Source organism: Triturus cristatus, chromosome 4_1, assembly GCF_964204655.1.
Source record: "Triturus cristatus chromosome 4_1, aTriCri1.1, whole genome shotgun sequence".
Classification (NCBI taxonomy): domain Eukaryota; kingdom Metazoa; phylum Chordata; class Amphibia; order Caudata; family Salamandridae; genus Triturus; species Triturus cristatus.
The window spans coordinates 1,017,069,936-1,017,087,725 of NC_140585.1; positions in this window are offsets into that span (position 1 = coordinate 1,017,069,936).

A 17,790-nucleotide genomic window follows, 5' to 3' on the forward strand; every position below is an offset into this window, starting at 1 on the left:
TAAGTAATTGGCTTGGAACTATAGGGAGTGGATTTTTAGAAGTCATATTAAAACCTGTATTAATCATTGGCATTTGCTTAATATGCTTTGATGTTTTGTAAACGGGATTTAGATGTTATTTAACAAGAAAGAAAAAGAAAGAAAAAGAAAGGCAAAGAAAAGAAAAGAAGAGAACAGACAGAAATAGAAGAAAGGAAAGATAAAGGGTACAAAAAGCTGAAGGAAGTTGAAACTTAAAACAAAACTGATGACATGGCAAAGAAGGAAGGTGCATCTTAGAGATTCATTTGTGGGAAATTATGATGGTTAAATTAACCATCGGGGGGACTAATGAAGCAAATTTCTTGATACGGTGAACAAAAATGCATTGAGAGAAAAAGCACAAAAGCTATCTGAACTAGTACACGTATTACGCATTATGTTTTAAAACTTTTGCAGTAAGTGATCATACTTAGGCATTATAAGCATATAGAAGAAATAATAATGAACTGAGTTAAGTTAGCCTAACTGTTGATACTATAGTAATAGAGATTTATAGGCTAACATTGAAAAGCCTATTTTTCAAGATTGAGATGCTGTATTGCGTTAGATGTTTTTCTCTACTGTCATTTTCCAGAAGCCTTCTGTTAGTTTGTAAATAGGCTTTTATTTTGTATTAGATAACTGATAGGTTGTCACCGGTAGGAGAGGATATAACATGAAGGCTAATTCCTGCGAAGAACTATCGAAACCACAAAATGTGGCTGAAGTATCTTTCCAGGGACTTGTATCTGTGGCCAATTGTGAAGATGTGAGAAACTGGAGAGTTTATCTACTTCCAGGAATTTATTGAAGTCAGCATGCACTCCCTAACGCATACTCGTAATTTAGCCATGCCGCAGATTCAGTGCGGACCGGCGCTTGAGGGGCTGTAATCCTGACTTCACGGTCGATACGTCGATACTCTCCCCCAGTAAGCCTGTACCCGGCAACATCCCAGCCCTGACCCTTTCACAGATGAATAAACTGTGCACCATTAGAAAATAAGAAATACTTGTAAATACATGAGGGACAGGCCGACTTGTAAAACTGGTTCCACGGTGAACCACGACCAGTTTACTAATGAATATTTGAATGTGAAAGTGATTGTTTGGCCTATCTTTTGGATTCCTCTCCTTTATATCTGTTCTTCTTCACGAGCACTCTCCCCTTTTTTCACACTTCCTTTGGAGCAACCTTTCTCTATTGAAAACATCGAATATGATGATCTGTGATAAATATAAAGATAATAATTGAGAAATAAAACAGACACCATTTGAGCTATATTTTGTGCCTTTGTGTCATTTGAGGATATACATGCTTGAATTGTGAAGGAATTGGTGGTACATTAATGATACAATGCGAATTCTATATGTACCTGGTATATTTTTACTTAATGAATGCTGCTCAGAACTAAAGTGTAAACTTAAGTAGTCTAGGACCATTGATACATTTTTGAGGCAGCCTTCCGAGGCGAACAGAAAAGAGCTTGAGAAGTCTAAACAGGCATTAAGTGACTTCTACTATGCTAAGTGTGACACATTAAATCAGGTCTACATGCAGAAAATGTATGAAGAGAGCAATTGTACTGGAAGGTTTATAGCATAGCAGGCCCGAGAATAATTTGCTGTTGGTTGCAAATTTTTTTGCTGGAGAGAGGTCCCAAACCTGCTTTGTTTAATATGGGGAATGTAGTCAGTTTTTTTTTTAAACGGAAGAATGGGGAAGATTCAAACTCATAATGGCCAATTACACTATTAAACTCAGAATATAAGATCATTTTGAAATTGCTAGCCAATATATTTATATTCAGATTGCAGCGAAATTAATACACCAGGACCAGAACGGTTTTATTGCTGGATGACAGTTACGGACCACTGCCCATTATTTAGTCGAGGCGCTCTCCATTAATAATATATCTTCCGTAATTTTTTAATTAGACATGGAGAAGGCATTTGACCTTGTGGTCTAGGAGACACTTCTCTGTATTCTAGAGAAGTTCGGGATACCCTCCCAGATCATGAGGTTAATATATAAGATGTATGAGAGCACTGAAGCAAACATTATAGTTAGTGCAGCCAAGGTGGGTAAAGTACAAGTCAGCCCCCTGTCACCAGTTTTATTTGTCTTTTTTATCGAGCCATTGGTGATTGCAATCAGGAAGACTAGGTACATTCACCTTCCTATTCCACAGATGGGTAAGATAAAACTTTATGCGGATGACATAATGCTGCTTCTCGATACTAGCAGGTGTTCACAGGATAAAGCTTTTGGGGTCTTCTCTTTATACCAGGTAGTAGGGGCCTCTAAGATTAATACTAAGAATACTAAAGTCATTCTTTGTAATTGAGAGCCTGATATATTTCTCCCAGATATGGCCTCCTGCGTAAACGAGCAACCGAAGAGGTAACTGGGTATCAGATATTCATCAAAGATTGAAGACTTATGGGATCTTAATTTTGCTCCATTACATTTAAAAGTTAAAGTTTTGTTCGCACAGTGGAACTTGCTTCCCCTTATCATCCATGGGAGGGTGTAGTGATTAAAAATGGCAGTTCAACAGGCGGTTTAATATCCTTTTTTCAGCTATACTGTGTGTACTAGTGACATTTTTTAGGAAAGTGGAATCTCTTTTTACATCTTTTATCTGGCAGAATAAACCTGCTAGACTAGCATTTGACACTTTGGTTTGGAGAATGGTGGTTTAGCTCTCCCCAAAGTGCTTATATTGCACAATAGATGTCCAGATTTAATGCGAAATGTAGGTCAGGCGAGATTATGAAGAAAGATCTTATAGGCTCGATTCCAAAGGAATAGGAGATCAGGGATATTCTAAAATTTATAAAATCACCTACGAAAGTCAACTACAAGAGCTGGATATGGTTCTTCAAAAACCTCAGGGATCTTTATAGGTGATATGCAATCCCTTATATTAATGCGGATTTACCCTGACAGAACTGAATTGGGACTGAAGGGTTATGATGGGCCCAAACACAGCTCTGAAATGGGAGAAGAAGAGATTTAGTAAGGTGGCCAATTTCATGGCTGGAGAAAGGTGAGAGAGTTGGCCCGAAATCAAAGAATGTGTCAAAGGTAATTTTTTACTTCTAAGCTTCTACAGAGTTCTGGCCAGTAAGTCTAGGGCTTTGGAGATTAGACAGATCTTTGATGGTCAAAACTTAGTTATGAACCTACTTGGGGCCTCAGATTTAAAACGACCAGGAGAATGGAAAAGATTGCTTGCATCAGGCAGGGGCCCGGACACATGCCAAAAGGCAATTAGTAAGTGGGAGAAATATGAAGGTCTCAAATTCACGAGGCAGATGTCATATAAAATTAATAGAGTAAATTAATATTGAATGGTTGATGTAAATGGTTGCTCCTTTTAAGCTCTCTTCATCGAGAGATAAATTTCCCTGCTCCGTCACTCATACTAAATGATTACCAATGTGGAACACTGTTATTTTATAATTTGTATATATAACTTGCTTAAGGCTTAGGTTCTATAGAGGTCCACAGGCCAGCATCTGTTCTTTTCATCAAATCGAGGGGTATATATACAAGGAAATGGCGTAGCGTGGCGCTGCGGCAAATTTTGCAGCGCTGAGCTGCATCATTTAAAAACTGTAGGGATGCGCCATATTTACAAGAATATGGCTCACCCCTGTGTTTTTCCTTGTGCTGGCGCTAAAATAAGCTGCCTAGCACCAACACAGACACCCTTGCGTCATGGTGCAAAACTGAATATTTGCTCCTTCTATGTGTGCTACCTTCTGCAGCACACATAGAAGTAGCAAAAAACAATCTTTAATGGTGTTTTGCTTTCTATGTGTGCTGCATTCTGCAGCACACATAGAAAAAGCATAAAGAAGAAGAAATACAAGTATTTTTCCTCCTTGTGCCAATCTAACGCCTGCTTTTGCATGGCAATAATTTTTGGTGCTGCCTCAGATTTACAAGTCCTTGTAAATATGAGGCAGCATCAAAAAGCAATGGGTGTCGCTGAAGAACGAGCACACCAACATCCATGGAACTCCCCTTTCACACAGATACCTACCTGCATGAAAGGGCACCATATTTACAAAGGAGCGTTAAGCGAGGCAAAGTGGTTTAACGCCATTTTGTAAATATAGTACAGGCCATTGAGCCACCAGAACGTAAAAAAAAAACGATGTTCCGGTGGCGCAATCCCCTTGTACATATGCCCCTTAGTATTTGAGCACAGCTAAAATAAATACTACAGCACGCTGAATACTCTGTACAAAGTTCAATCCATTTCTTGCTATACTTTTTGTATGTGACTCTGGGCATTTTTGTTTTCAAAATATTGAAAGACAAGCTTGTGTCTCACGACTATACCCTTTCATGAAGTGTTTCTTGTGCGAAAGGAACCTTCTGTTGTTAGCAGTCTGTGAGGTGATATCTCCTGATTACAAGGCTTCTGCTGGTTACCTGAATAGATATGCTTTTAGTTTATATGTTATCTGTAATCCTGTTCTCTCATGGTGTTATTCATAAGGCTGGCAACCGATAATGAACCGATAATGAACAAAGACAGCTTTATCTTTTGAATGGAAAGTAGAGCCTGTTTAGGAGTTCCTGTTTTTAGTTTGCATAAATTAGTGTTATCCTGCAGATACTGTAAAATAAATCATAAAGTGCACGTAGCTGAATATACGTTAGTACCCGGTATAGAATATTGGGAGATGGCCAGCCAATCAGAATCCTTGCTTTGCAGGCTATAACTAACGCTGTAGGCCCACTTAAGGCGCATTCCTCCACAGCCTGCTCCCCACCCGCTGACTTTCATTTTTTAAAATTGTGACACCAAGAGGGGAGAAAAGGCCCCTGCAGCAACTTTAAAGCTGTTATTACAGTGTAGGAAAGGGCAATAAAGCTATGAATACCACCCCCTTCTACAGGGAGCTCACCATGTTTGAGGGGAGAAACTGCTCCTGTCCACCGCTCTCTCTGCCCCACTTTGCTAGCCCCTCTTCTTCACTAAAGGGGAATGTAAGCCCAAACAACAATTGAAAACTAGAAAAAATAAACCAACATATATTTTGTTCTACAAAGCAATTGGGCTTACATTCCCAACAGCTTTTATTCACCCCACCCATTATGAGGTTTTGTCAGCCTTATTACCCGCAGGTGTCAGCAATAAAGCTTAAATAAATCCTTGTTGACTTACAGAGCTTGTAAAATAGAACAGTGGGTGATGGGTCATCTGCAGATGTCACTGTGCAACCAGGAGCTCCCAGGACTAAGGAGCTGATTGCGCTACTTGCGGTGGTACAGCAGTGGCAGTCCTGTGTCCACCCTATTCTGAGGTGGGTTTTTGGACCGTCCACCGATGCGCCGGCTGCACCAGGGAACGTTCTCTGGCAGTTGCACAGCACACAGGCCTATATTAGGAGTTTCTCCTCCGCCAGCCTTTTCATGGCAGGCTCACTGCATGCTTGTTTGCAGGCACCCCAAGTTCCAGCACGGCATGGACTTCAGAGTCCATGCCGTGCTAGAATTTCTTTTGCATTCCCATTGCGGTGCCCGATTTCAGGGCACCGCCATGGGGACAGCAAAAGAAAGGACCAAAAAAGCCCACCAGGCACGAGTTGTACGCATAATCTGACGGGCGGTCCCTGCACGGCTTTGGCGGTGCTGAGTTGGCGCAACACCGCCATAGTCATGATCGGCCCTTAGCTTTTGTTGTCTCAGGGTCAATAAAATAATTGTTTGTGAATCTGCCCTCTTTATCATATCACCTGTATACAGTGCCACTGGAATTATGCAGCAGTGGAGGACCAATTAAAGCTGCATTGTTGACTAAACTATATTGCAAGAAAAGGCAAATTATGCAGAATGTTCTGTATCATTGCTATGCCATTATTTTTACATTTTAATAAACATTGATACAAATGAAAATACAAAGATTTCTTAAAAAGCAGACCTATTTAATGCTTAATGTCTGTTCAAAATGTTACTTTTTATTTATTATTAATCCTTTCCTATGTAACTCCCAGACTTAATTAGTTGTGTGAAACAGCAGAAAACAAAACTACATGTACACAGTTCTTGTAATAAAACGTACCTTTTTTTCTGTACGTACCAAATATGTTTATGTACTGGTTTTCAGTTGTGGTTTTATTCTGTACCTGCAAGTTTGGAGACACCTTTTTTCAGATAGAAACAGCCAGCAGACCAATATCGTACATTCCATATTTTTTTATGTAAGTGTCTTATTACAAGAGACTGTAAGATTCAAAACACGAGACCCTTAAAAAACGTAGTTTGAAAAAAATATTTTTGTGCTTTTCATGTTGAAATAGCTGCTTTGAGAATTAAATTAGTAAAAATACTTTTATGTTAAATATGAATGTAAATTAATTTCATATATTTACTTTAAATGTAGAACTAAATAGAAAATGCTACAACAATATGAACCTAATTTTAAATTATTTCTTTAATTAATTTATATATATTAAATTAGAATTATTTTGCTGAAGTTTAGCTTAAAAAAATAATTTCCACCAAAGATAGACATTTTTTACTGTGCATAAATAATTATTAAAAGGAATACATAGAATTAATTACAAGTAACTGAATTATATTTTAATAAAAAATAAAGTTATTCTGATTTATAAACTCTAAAAAAGGTTAAGGGTTTTTATATTTAAAGAATAAATAAATTTTACTTTTAGATATTGTTTTAACATTAAATTATAATTATTTATATTTTTTTACTAATTCAAATAATTAGTTTAATTTAACATTATTTCTTATGTGGTTTTATTATAAGTCTCTGACTCTATTATACTTAGTGGGAGGGTGTTGCAGTACCAGTGGTCGGCCATGGGTGATGCTGTCTTACTCCAGCCCTGAGCTGAAGTCATTTACTACTGTTTTGGGTCCTTTTTATAGGTCTCGCCTACGCAGCGCGCAAGCGCTCTTTTGGAGTGAACTCTTGGAATCGCTCAGGACTTTTTGGGAAACTCGTGCATGTACTGCACTGTTCCCAATGAGCCCTCATGCATGTGTGGCGTTTACCTTGCTGGAGCGAGCGGCGGCGCCATCTGTTTGCAAATATTGCCCAACGCTGCTCGCTCCCGTAAGGTAAAATGTCCCCGGCCTGAACAATGGGATTCCCCTGATATTTACACATTTCAATCTGCGTGCTTGTTTTCTTTACTGCGTATCTCCATTTGCGCGTCTTCTGGGGCTTTCAATGTACCCTGCCTGAACAATGGGATTCCCCCGTGTGCTCCGAGCGCTCCACTCGCGGGACGCTGCAGCCGCGCGTTCGCCGCGCTTGTTCCGACTTCTTGAAATCACTCAAACAGATTGACAAAGAAACACTGCCACCCTGTGTTCTTCACGAGAAACTACGAGCATCGCAAGTTATACTAAAATATCCCAAAATGTGCCAAGTGCATTCGTGCTCTGACACAAGGGTGTGGAGCCGATGCCCGCTGGTTAGGCCCTCAGAGCGCGGCATTCTGGATAAGACTACTCGGCCTGACAAAGCAAATGAGAATGCACTTTAAGGACACTGCTGTGACTGAAAAACAATTCACGAATGCGCTTTAAGCACCTCTTTCAAGGTTCTGTCACAATACAATTCACTGCACATTTTTATGTGACTCGTCTGTAAAACAAATTATACTTAAAGTGCTCTTAGCGTCCAGCATTTACGAGGGATCTAGAAACCAGAATCTGAGAGAAAGGTTTGAACACCGTAAGTGCTCGAACTACAAATGATAATCATGTTGGAGGTATTTTCGCCACTCCATACACAGGCTACTAGTTCACTTAGTCCTAGTGAAGTGCTTTGAAGCCTCGAGAGGCCCCTCGAAGCCCCCAGCCCCAGCCTCTAGAGATCTGCCTTCTGTTCCTTCCTCTCCAGTTTTCAGACCAGGACGTCTCCCAGCCTTCACAATAAATGAGAGCTGCCCGTGGCCTGGTGGCGTCTGAATACTGCCTGGCCTAGTCTCTCCATTCACAGCCTGGTGAATGGCCTGCCCCTCTGGACCCGAGCATGAGAGGTGCCTGCTTCAGGGTGGCAGCGGACGGGATAGAATTGCTGTGTTTGGGGCGCCGTCCACGCACAAAGCTGCATGCTACTCGAGTGGCCGCGGTAACCCCAGCTTCGAAGTCGTTTAAGGCTGCGCAGATCGCCACCTCCCCCTAGCAGCTGATACTGTCTCTCCAGCAGTGCTCAGTGTCCACTGATCCCAGAAGCTGGGGGTCCCTGCAGCACTCACTGCTGTCCCTTTCTCCTCACCGCTGCCTTCTGTGATACACTGTGTAAGTGTGTGACTCGGTTCCCAGTATGGTCTCCTGTGCTATTGAACGGCGGCTTCCGCTGTGCAACCAGATACCCCTCTGCCGATGTTCTTGAAAGGGATCCCTCGCAGCGCACAGCGTGTATTGCTCTCGCTCCGTGCACATCTTTATGTAAAGGTAAGACCCTCAGGCTCTTGGTTCTCCACGCCTCACCATTCTACCTTTAAAAAGGTGCACCAAGGGCCTGGTGTACACCCACCATGTGCAGGAATCTGTGCATGCAGACCGATGGGTGTGTGCCTTCCCCCACCAGCAGACCAACGAGGATCATCATGCACATGGGTAAACTGATGGCACCATGTACACAGATAAACAGTCTCATGTGGAGCCTGACAGCAAATGGAACAGAATTCAGTACAACCGAGCAGGACACGTTAGAAAACAGCAGCGGACACAACAAGGGCTGAAGGAGCAGAGTGTAGCTGGTGCCGAGCCGAAAGTGCTTCAAAGAAGCACGGGGCACGGCATGTCCAGGCGGCACTGGGTGTTTTGTATTAAGCGCGCACCTCATATATGAACTTTTCAGGAGTACAAGGAGTGTACACGGATGAAGCATGCGTTGGATGTACCGACTAACGGCCATGACCATTGGTAGGAGGGCATAGAAATTCCGTGCTGCTCATGACTGGGAACAGGATCGGCTGCCATATGATCGAACATTAAGAAGGTACAGAGACCCGGCTGTGTTTTTAACTCTGGGCCTATAAAACCATTGCATCCGGCAAGAAGCCCACCCACCAGTTGCTCTTCTCGACCAGCCCACTTCCCTTCCTGTTGCAGTCCATATTACCTTAGATTCCTAGCTCTGTCTCTCTCTATCTCTCTCTCTCTAGGCCCCACACCACTCCTGTGCCCCCTGAATATGGATATGCCCTTGAGATCACCAACCCTCAGGCTCCACAGTGCAGCCATGAAGCAGGTGGTCCAAGCTTCTCCCCAATCCCGCTGCAGAGGTTGGGCCATTTAAACGAGCAAGGCTTCCCCCTTGCCTTCTAGAAAGGCGGGGCCGGCATCGGACACGCCACATGTATGGCGGTCGTGCCGGCCCCCGATGACCATATGGAGGCGGGCCCGTCGCGCGCAATAGTGAAACGACGGGCGCGCCTCACTAGTGATTGGTTGGTCCGGTTCGCGCCCCGGAAGTGATAGTAATTACTTCCGGGGCGTGCATCGCCCAAAACGCCAGGGACCGGTTAGAACCGGCATGGCCTGGGTTTCTCGGGGGCTAATAAAAGGCTGGGGAGCGACAGAGTGTGCCTCTTTGCTCGCCGCTTCCACAGCAGGGCCAACCCAGCCTCGTTAGGAGGCTGTATCTAATTGTCACCATCCCCTAAAGCAGGGCTTTTAAAAGTTTGTATTGTTGTGGTTTTTGTCTTTTCAGGTCGACTTGTTTATTATCATCATGTGTATTGTAGTTTTTCCTTTCCTTGGTTCCGAGTGTTTTATATTTATAGTGCTATTCCGTGGTCAGCGGTAAGGTCATGATTGGTGAGCATTAAATTTAAGGTCCTTAGAGAGCGGCGCCGTTCTTGAATGGGGTCAACCAAGGGGGAGGGACAAGTGGTCTCTCATGGAAGTCCAGGGGTAGTTTCGGCCGGTTGGCTGGATGGGTGTGGGTGGAGGGGAGCTACGCTTTCCAGTAGGCTGGTTGGCCACCCCGCATGTGCACAAGGGCGCAAGTAAACGGCGCATAACTGCAAGGGCCCCTTGTGGAGATAATCTACGGGGCGTAGGGGGTGATGGGGGGGAAGTTCCCTCCCGGTGAACGGGCCCCGTGCGCATGCGCACTTCGGTTGGAGGGCAGGCATAGTTTAATCAGGATCTGGCGCCAGTCATTGACCTTGCCATAGGCTCAAATAGAGATACGCAGAAAAATTAAACGTTATTTGATTATGGTATGTTTAGATTCAGATAGGAATGTCTTTGTATTAGAGATACGTTAAGGTTAGCTAACATGACATATGTACCTATCAATGTAATCAATGTAATGCCATGGTTTTCTGCTTATTGTGTAAATAATGTATATAAAAATTGCTTTATTATTAATTTTTAATAAATACGGCCGGGGGGCTTAACGACCCCCTAATCCAAAAAATTAAAATTCCTTGCGACAAACGTTTTGCCATCCTAGGGTTGAATGGGAGGCAGTAACCTGGCACCGGTAAAAGTGGCCAGTTCGGTAAGGATTGGGTACATAGGAAGAGGGGGTCTAGGCCATACCTGGCCATACGGGCGGCAGCTTCCCTAGCCATCCCCGGAACCACGACATTAGTCCCATGGCCGGCCACCCCCGCAGCCTTTGGGTCACCACGGGACGTAAGGAGAACCCTTTCCCCTTCAGCTGTAAAGACTGATCAGCTGTGACAGCCGAGACGCCACCAATCTGTTCTTTCATGGGAAAGAACTGTTAATGTGCTCATTCGTTGGAACCTAGGATTGCCACAGCTAAATGAACACATTTTTTCACATAACAGACCGCGTTAGAAAGAACTACTGACATGCAGAACAAATGTAACAAACAGCCAGAACACGTCAGACAAAAAATAAAACATACATCAATGTCCAAAGCAGCACATACACCCCACATAGCTTGCAACGCCACACAAACTGTTTACAAGCACATGAAATTGTCAATCAAATGAAATGCCACCAAGCTGTACCTCATGAATACCCCACTCTCCTATCTCATTCAATTTAAGATTGCTGACCAACATGACCGATTATCCCGCCCCCTGGATTGGCACAGTCTTGGGGCTGCTCCAGAACCGAACCACACAGCATAGCATTACTTGCACCACACCTCGAACAACAGACAAGGTATGACGATATACTACATGTGCCATATAATGCTAACACCACCATAATATAAATGATCATATTTTGAATCTCACCTGGACGTTTTTGCTTTCAGGTTCATTTTAACAACGAAGTCCATAAGTCAAAACATATTAGCCGAACCCGAAGGATACATACTTTAAAACGTTCAAAATTCAAACAGATTAATTGTGCGCATAAATAACTAGGTATTATTAAGGTTCACAATTTTACGTGACTGCATCCCCGTTAAAGGCCTCCTCAAAGAGTATTCAGTATACATATTGCACAGGACCATTAAAATTGCATTTTATCCAGTGAAGCAAAGCAATTTAAACATCGCCAATATCGCATGTAGTTCACCACCTATTAAGAGAAGGATTTTACAAACAAAAACAAAATGTATCTGATTAATTCCTTTCAATATAAAAAATTGTTTGTACACTTTTGGCCTCAAGCTATGCTGGTAACTATATCTATCATTGGTTAATGATTCCATATTCAGGCTGAGAGCCCCAGCGCCGTGCTGACAGGAAGTGATGTCAGACACAACTGCATGAGCACATCCTGATGCGGGCACACTAGATGAGTAACATTTAGAGAAATTTTGTGTATGCTTTGATGGTTTTAATTATTAACCGAATAAAGCTATTGTTGACTGACTGACTGACTGAGTAACACAGCAGCACAAACGACTGTATGGCAGAGTACACGGAAGGAAGCTATTAAGGTGTGTTCAGTCCTAGTGAGGAAACGAGGAGCTAAGCTGGTATTCAGCACATTTAATAACAGCTTTAGGCAAACTGCAGAGGCCGATGCATCACCTTTATCTCCTGACCGACAATACAGAGAGCGCCAAGTAAACATTCAGCTGGGACAGAGAAACATTAACAGTCGGGTGCAACTCTGGTGGGTTGAAGTGCGATGCCAATTAAACTGAATAGCAATCTCTTTTTAATACTGTAGATACAGAAGTAATAGTTACTTGTACTCCTGGTTCTGTATTGTAGGACTCTTCATTGGTGTCATAAATGTTAGAATAATTCTCTGCTTTGTGTTTGGACCCTGGAACACTTCATATTATATTGGCTCGATATGTTGCAAATTTCCATATGTTGAGACGATCTGCAGCACCCCTCAGGAGACTATCAAAGACAGGGCCGGACTGGCCGTAGCGGGCACCAGGCAATTACCCGGTGCGCCGGACGGGTGGGGGCCGGTTTTGTGCCCCTGGGGGCCGGTTTTGTTACAGGGCTGTTTTTGCAGCATAGTTGCAAAATAGGCCCTGTAACAAAATCGGCCGAAAACCGGCCCTGGCAAAGAGCTCGGCGGCACCCCCAAGCCTGGGGGGGGGGGGGGGGTTTGGTGGGCGGCAGAGCACTTTGCCAGGGCCGGTTTTGGTTCCCAGTCTGGCCCTGATCAAAGCCCAGACTTTTCTGAAATTTAAAACACTTGTCTCAAGACTGCGTTGTACCCTCCTCAATGTAAAATACAGTAAATGGCTAGCACTGAGGGAAAAGCGTAGCATTACAGGCTTACATTGATAAAGCTAGAGAAGAAGCATCCTGTCCCTTGAAGGCCACAGGAGCTTCCAGCAGTTCTATTGCTTTGAACTGGCAGCTGCCTCACAGAGTCTGTTCTTTGGCAAGAGAGCCATGGAGATGTGAAGCAAATGACGCCATTGCTGTTTAAAATACACAAAAAAGCAGAAGCTAGAGAAGCCAGAGGGTTGTTTATGACTTCAATGGAGAATCATAGGATGCAGAACTGGGAATACGTCTCGCCTTTGGGACCGTATAAGTGTTCAGCCATGCAACAGTTGATGTTGTTGCACCAGGGATATTGTGCTGCATAACTAAATACTTATAAGGTCCCAAAGGCGAGACCTATTGGCTATGCCAATGCCCTGCAATAAACATACTGCATCTGCAGATAAGTCTATCTCACTGCATCACTGCAGAAAATATAGAGCATCCCTGAATATGTCTTTCACTCTGCAGTACTCCCAGAAATTAAGAGCATCTCCAGGCGTTTCTCTCACACTGCACCACTGCAATATAAATAGAGCACCTCCAGATATGTCTAAAATATAAAGAGCACCACAGACATGTCTGTCTCTCTGCATCATACCCTAAATAGAACACTGTGTCAGTAACTGTGATAAATAAGAGTACCTCTGGGCATGTCTATCACTCCGCATCCCTATGTCTTTTCACACTCCATCAATATGTTTTATCACACTGTATCACAATGTCTTGTCCAGGACCACTGGAATTATGCGATTGTGTGGCCGCTGCGATTTTCGAATCATTATAGAGTTGCCACATTTGCCTCATAATCTGCAGATTTTAACCCCCAAAAAATGTTTCTAGCTCAAACGGTTCAAAGGTTACTAAAAATGCGACGGCACGTGTTGCTGCCCAGTGGAAGGACCTTTGCAAACCTTGACAGGTCAAATAATGCTGTATTTGGGTGTTTAATTGGTACTAATGTGATGCAACCAATGCCCAGAGAGTGTTACCAAGTTTAACAAGCATTGGCATAGCCAATAGGTCTCGCCTTTGGGGCTTATAAGTATTTAGTTATGCAGCACAATATCCTTGGTGCAACAACATCAACTGTTGCATGGGTAAACACTTACAAGGTCCCAAAGGCGAGACCTATTGGCTATGCCAATGCTTGTTGGCTGTAGAAACTTTAGAAGTGAAGTTTGGGAATAACAAGGGGCTTACTCTTGTGGGTGTCTGACCCTCCTTAAACCCCTCCCTAAACCATTCCTTACTCCTCCAAAAATCCCACCCATATAGTAGTAAGTATGCCTCTTTTCCAGCTACTCCACGTCCCTCTCACATTTGCTACTATGTAGTAAACATACATGCGTGAAGATCTCCCCATAGAAAAGATAAGAGTGGTGGAGGTGGAGATTTACATTCGTAGGTTTGTGAATAGCATTTGTAGTACTTTAGTAGCACTAGTGTAGTAGTATCTAAACATAATACATGATCCAGTTTGTGAAAGGGCCCCTACATATTTTAATATATGTACACACAGCCACCTTCAGTAGTGCTGGTCAGACCTGTGTTCCTCTTCACTCATTTAGGCCACATATGGGGGTTTGGCATTTAGGACTGCTCCAGCTCAGTCGAAACTACCCTCTATACTGATACCCTCTTCTTGCCATATATCTGATATTCTAGTTCTCACTCCACATCCTGCTGTGACCTGTTTCCCTAGGTCCAATTCCCATTCCTTCAGGTCGGAGGTGAGTGAATACTTCCTACCCATTGGCTAACGTTAATCTCATTTGCACTAGTTTAATCCACGGACCGTTGCAGCACAAGCGAAAACTGGCAGCCAATGACTGTCATGTCATGGGAGGTTTGATCTACGCAGTGAATCAGGAGAGGGGAAGTTAGAGACGTCTACATCCATGTGTGCAAACAGATGGTATGGCCCCACACTACTCTGTGACTTACAGTGATTAACACAGCAGTTTCACCCCTGGTGTTGCGCCTTGTGCAACATTCGGAGAGAGAAGAGAGGCTAGACTGCCTTACAACACAATAACGAGTGACTGACTGCCACTGATGTGTGCGACTGTCTGAACGGGTGTATAAGAGAGACTATGGGGGCATATCAGCAAGGAAGTGGCGGAGAGAGGCATTAGCCCTCTTGGCTTAACGCTTCTCTCCGCCACTTCGGCCACTTTGGAAAAAGCAAAATGCCATGGATTGTTTATGTACAGGAAGCTATCCCTTCCTGCACATAAACAAACCTAAAATGACAGTTTGTAACTTACTTGTGTGCTGCTTCATGCAGCACACATGTAAGTTACAAAATGGCATTTAAAAAAAAGGTTTGTTTATGTACAGGAAGGGACACCTTCCTGTACATAAACAATCCATGGCATTTTGCTTTTTCCATGTGTGCTGCACAAGGTAGCACACATAGAAAAAGCAAAACCGAGGAGAAATAATGCATTTCTCCTCTTTTCTCCATCTTAAGACCAGGATTTTCCTGGTCTTCAGTTTGGCGCTGCCACCTATCATCGCCACCCTGGATAATAGGTGGCAGCGTCAAATTCAATGGGTGTTGCGGTGGAACACTCACCGTAACACCCACTGCGCGCCCCTTTCACGCTAAATTTAGCGTGAAAGGGGCACTATTATCAAGGCAGCGTTAAGCCACTTAACTTGGCTTTAAGCCACGTTAAGTGGCTTAACACTGCCTTGATAATAGGGAGCTGACCCTATCGCCAACACAACGTCACAAAAAGTGACGTTGTGGTGGCGATAGGGGCTTGATAATATGCTCCTATGTGTGCCTGCTCTGTCTTTTAAAAAAATGTTTTTTTAAACATGAACTTAGAACAAACTTAGAAACAGGCCTGCGCCTAATGACATTGCTATTAGTCAGTTGTCGTATACACCGTATATTTGGCCTAGTTTCCTATGATACATGAAGAAACATTATTTTCTATGAAATCAAACATAAGATGTTTATGTTCAGAGCATATCTTGAACTTGTGTATTTTAAAGTGCACCCATATGTGATAATGAAGAAAAAGGAGGCTTGGTGCAATCAAATATTTGCTTATGATCACATATTGCGGTCTAGCGGGGAAGTTGGGATTGGTCACAGAATTTCTGCTTTCACATTGTGCAGTTCAGACCGTAGGGCCTGTGACTGCCTCGCTTGTGACATGAAAGTTGGAAAGAACGTTTATGCCTCACCACTTTCAAAAGTCACCAGCTGCCACTGCCAGACATGCAGAAGGCTCTCAGTGCACACTATGCACTATACAAGAGCTGCATGTTGCATTAAGAAAGTACAGAAACACGCCTGGAAAACAATTTCTCCTTGGGAATGAAAGATGAAGTAAAACAAATGAAATGTAAACTGTAAAGCATCGCTGACATGGCAGGAGCAGAGCCTGTTAACACGATGGGGACACACTATTCTCTAAGGTTTTTGGAGGGAAATTACAAGCACAGTGCTATTGGTCTCTGTGTCAGTTATTCATATTAAATCATGCAGGCTGGACTCTTATTTCTACACAAGCCACTTCATCAGAAGAACAAATTTTAAAAAGTTACATGTAAAAAACAGTCCACTCTTTTCACGCAGATAGTCTTTGCAGTCTGTCCAGTTTCTACGAAGTGGTTTGTGAAAGAGCATTGAATCAAGAAACACATTCAGGTCTGTAGCTTTTTTTTCAGAAAAGCTCCCCTACATATTTGTCACATCTATCACACATGCATTTATGAGCTGCTTTGTGCTACCTTGTACAGCAACTGCAGACCCTTGCCAGGAAACTTGTAATCAGAGAGCATCGGATTCATGGGGTCAAAAGATGCAACAACATATCATAATTTATATATTACACTTAACAAAGCATCAGTCTTTCTCTAAGTGGGGTCCACTGGATGCTAATAAAACATGAAAAATAAGCCTGTTTCATTAAAACCGAAAAATAGAGGCAACTTCTGATGTATCTTTATGTGCGCGCTGAAGGCCTTCTACTGCATGGCATGGAGGGAGGCTGGGCGAGAGAGCAGGCGTGCATCTTACTGGGGGACATTGATAGTGGGTGATTTTAAAACACAGAAATACCATATAAAGAATGGGAACTATGAAAAAAGAACAAATAACGAACCGTAGGTCAGGCTGGGTGAGTTGTGGAGTGGGACAGAAGGGGTCTCTGCCATTTGGAGAAGTGGTGAATCCTTGAAGGGGAGGGGCGTATTGCTCTACAATCACTGGCGTAACGAAACTTAAGGGGGCCCCTCTGCAAGGTACGTGGAGGAGCTCTCCAGCCAGAGTATTGTCCTGAGGAGGCCCCCTGGAGCTTGGGGGCCCCCGCACCTGGGGGCTGTGGGGGCCTTTGTTACACCACCGTCTACAATGTCTGTTGACAAATGAGTATCAGATTAGGTAGAGGTGGTGAAGGGCACCTGGGATCAGGGGCAGTGAGGCCCAAATACATAGTTGGGTGACATAGGTTGTGGGGTAAGTCCAATTTGTTTAAGGGGGTAGAGTATCGTCTCTGGGAACCTTTCCCACTGTGGCCCACAAGTGTCCCAGGATTCCGCCATTAGGTATGCATGAAGGCCTTTACTTGCCTCTCTGTGTGGGCCTTTGCTTTCCACTTGGGCCCGTCTCATGAGTGATGTATGTTCACCAACTTGTAATTACATGGGCACTTGGGGACTTTCATTTGCTTGTGATAGCTCACGATTTGCAAACAAAGAGCCAAGATCTAGGAAGCGGGATAACGCCCTTCGGCATTTCACACAGGAGAAAAGATCCAGGGCTCGTATTTGCCATGCCATCTGCAAAGATACCCTGGTGCATGTGGAGAGCATTTGGATTTTTTAGTCCTAGTACCTGAAGAGGGATGGGCCTGTCCAGAACATGTGTTGAAGGTTCGCACTTGCGAAGAAGGTACAGTGGGGCAACAGGCAGTTGCACCTCAGATAATTCTGTGGAGCCTGGCAGGGGAGAGGTACGTCTGGTGCAAAACAAAGAATTGGATTAATTTGAATCTAGCGTTTCGTGTGTAATACTCTCCCAAAATCCGTCTCCCAGGAATCCCTCAGTCGCCAGTGGCATAACATA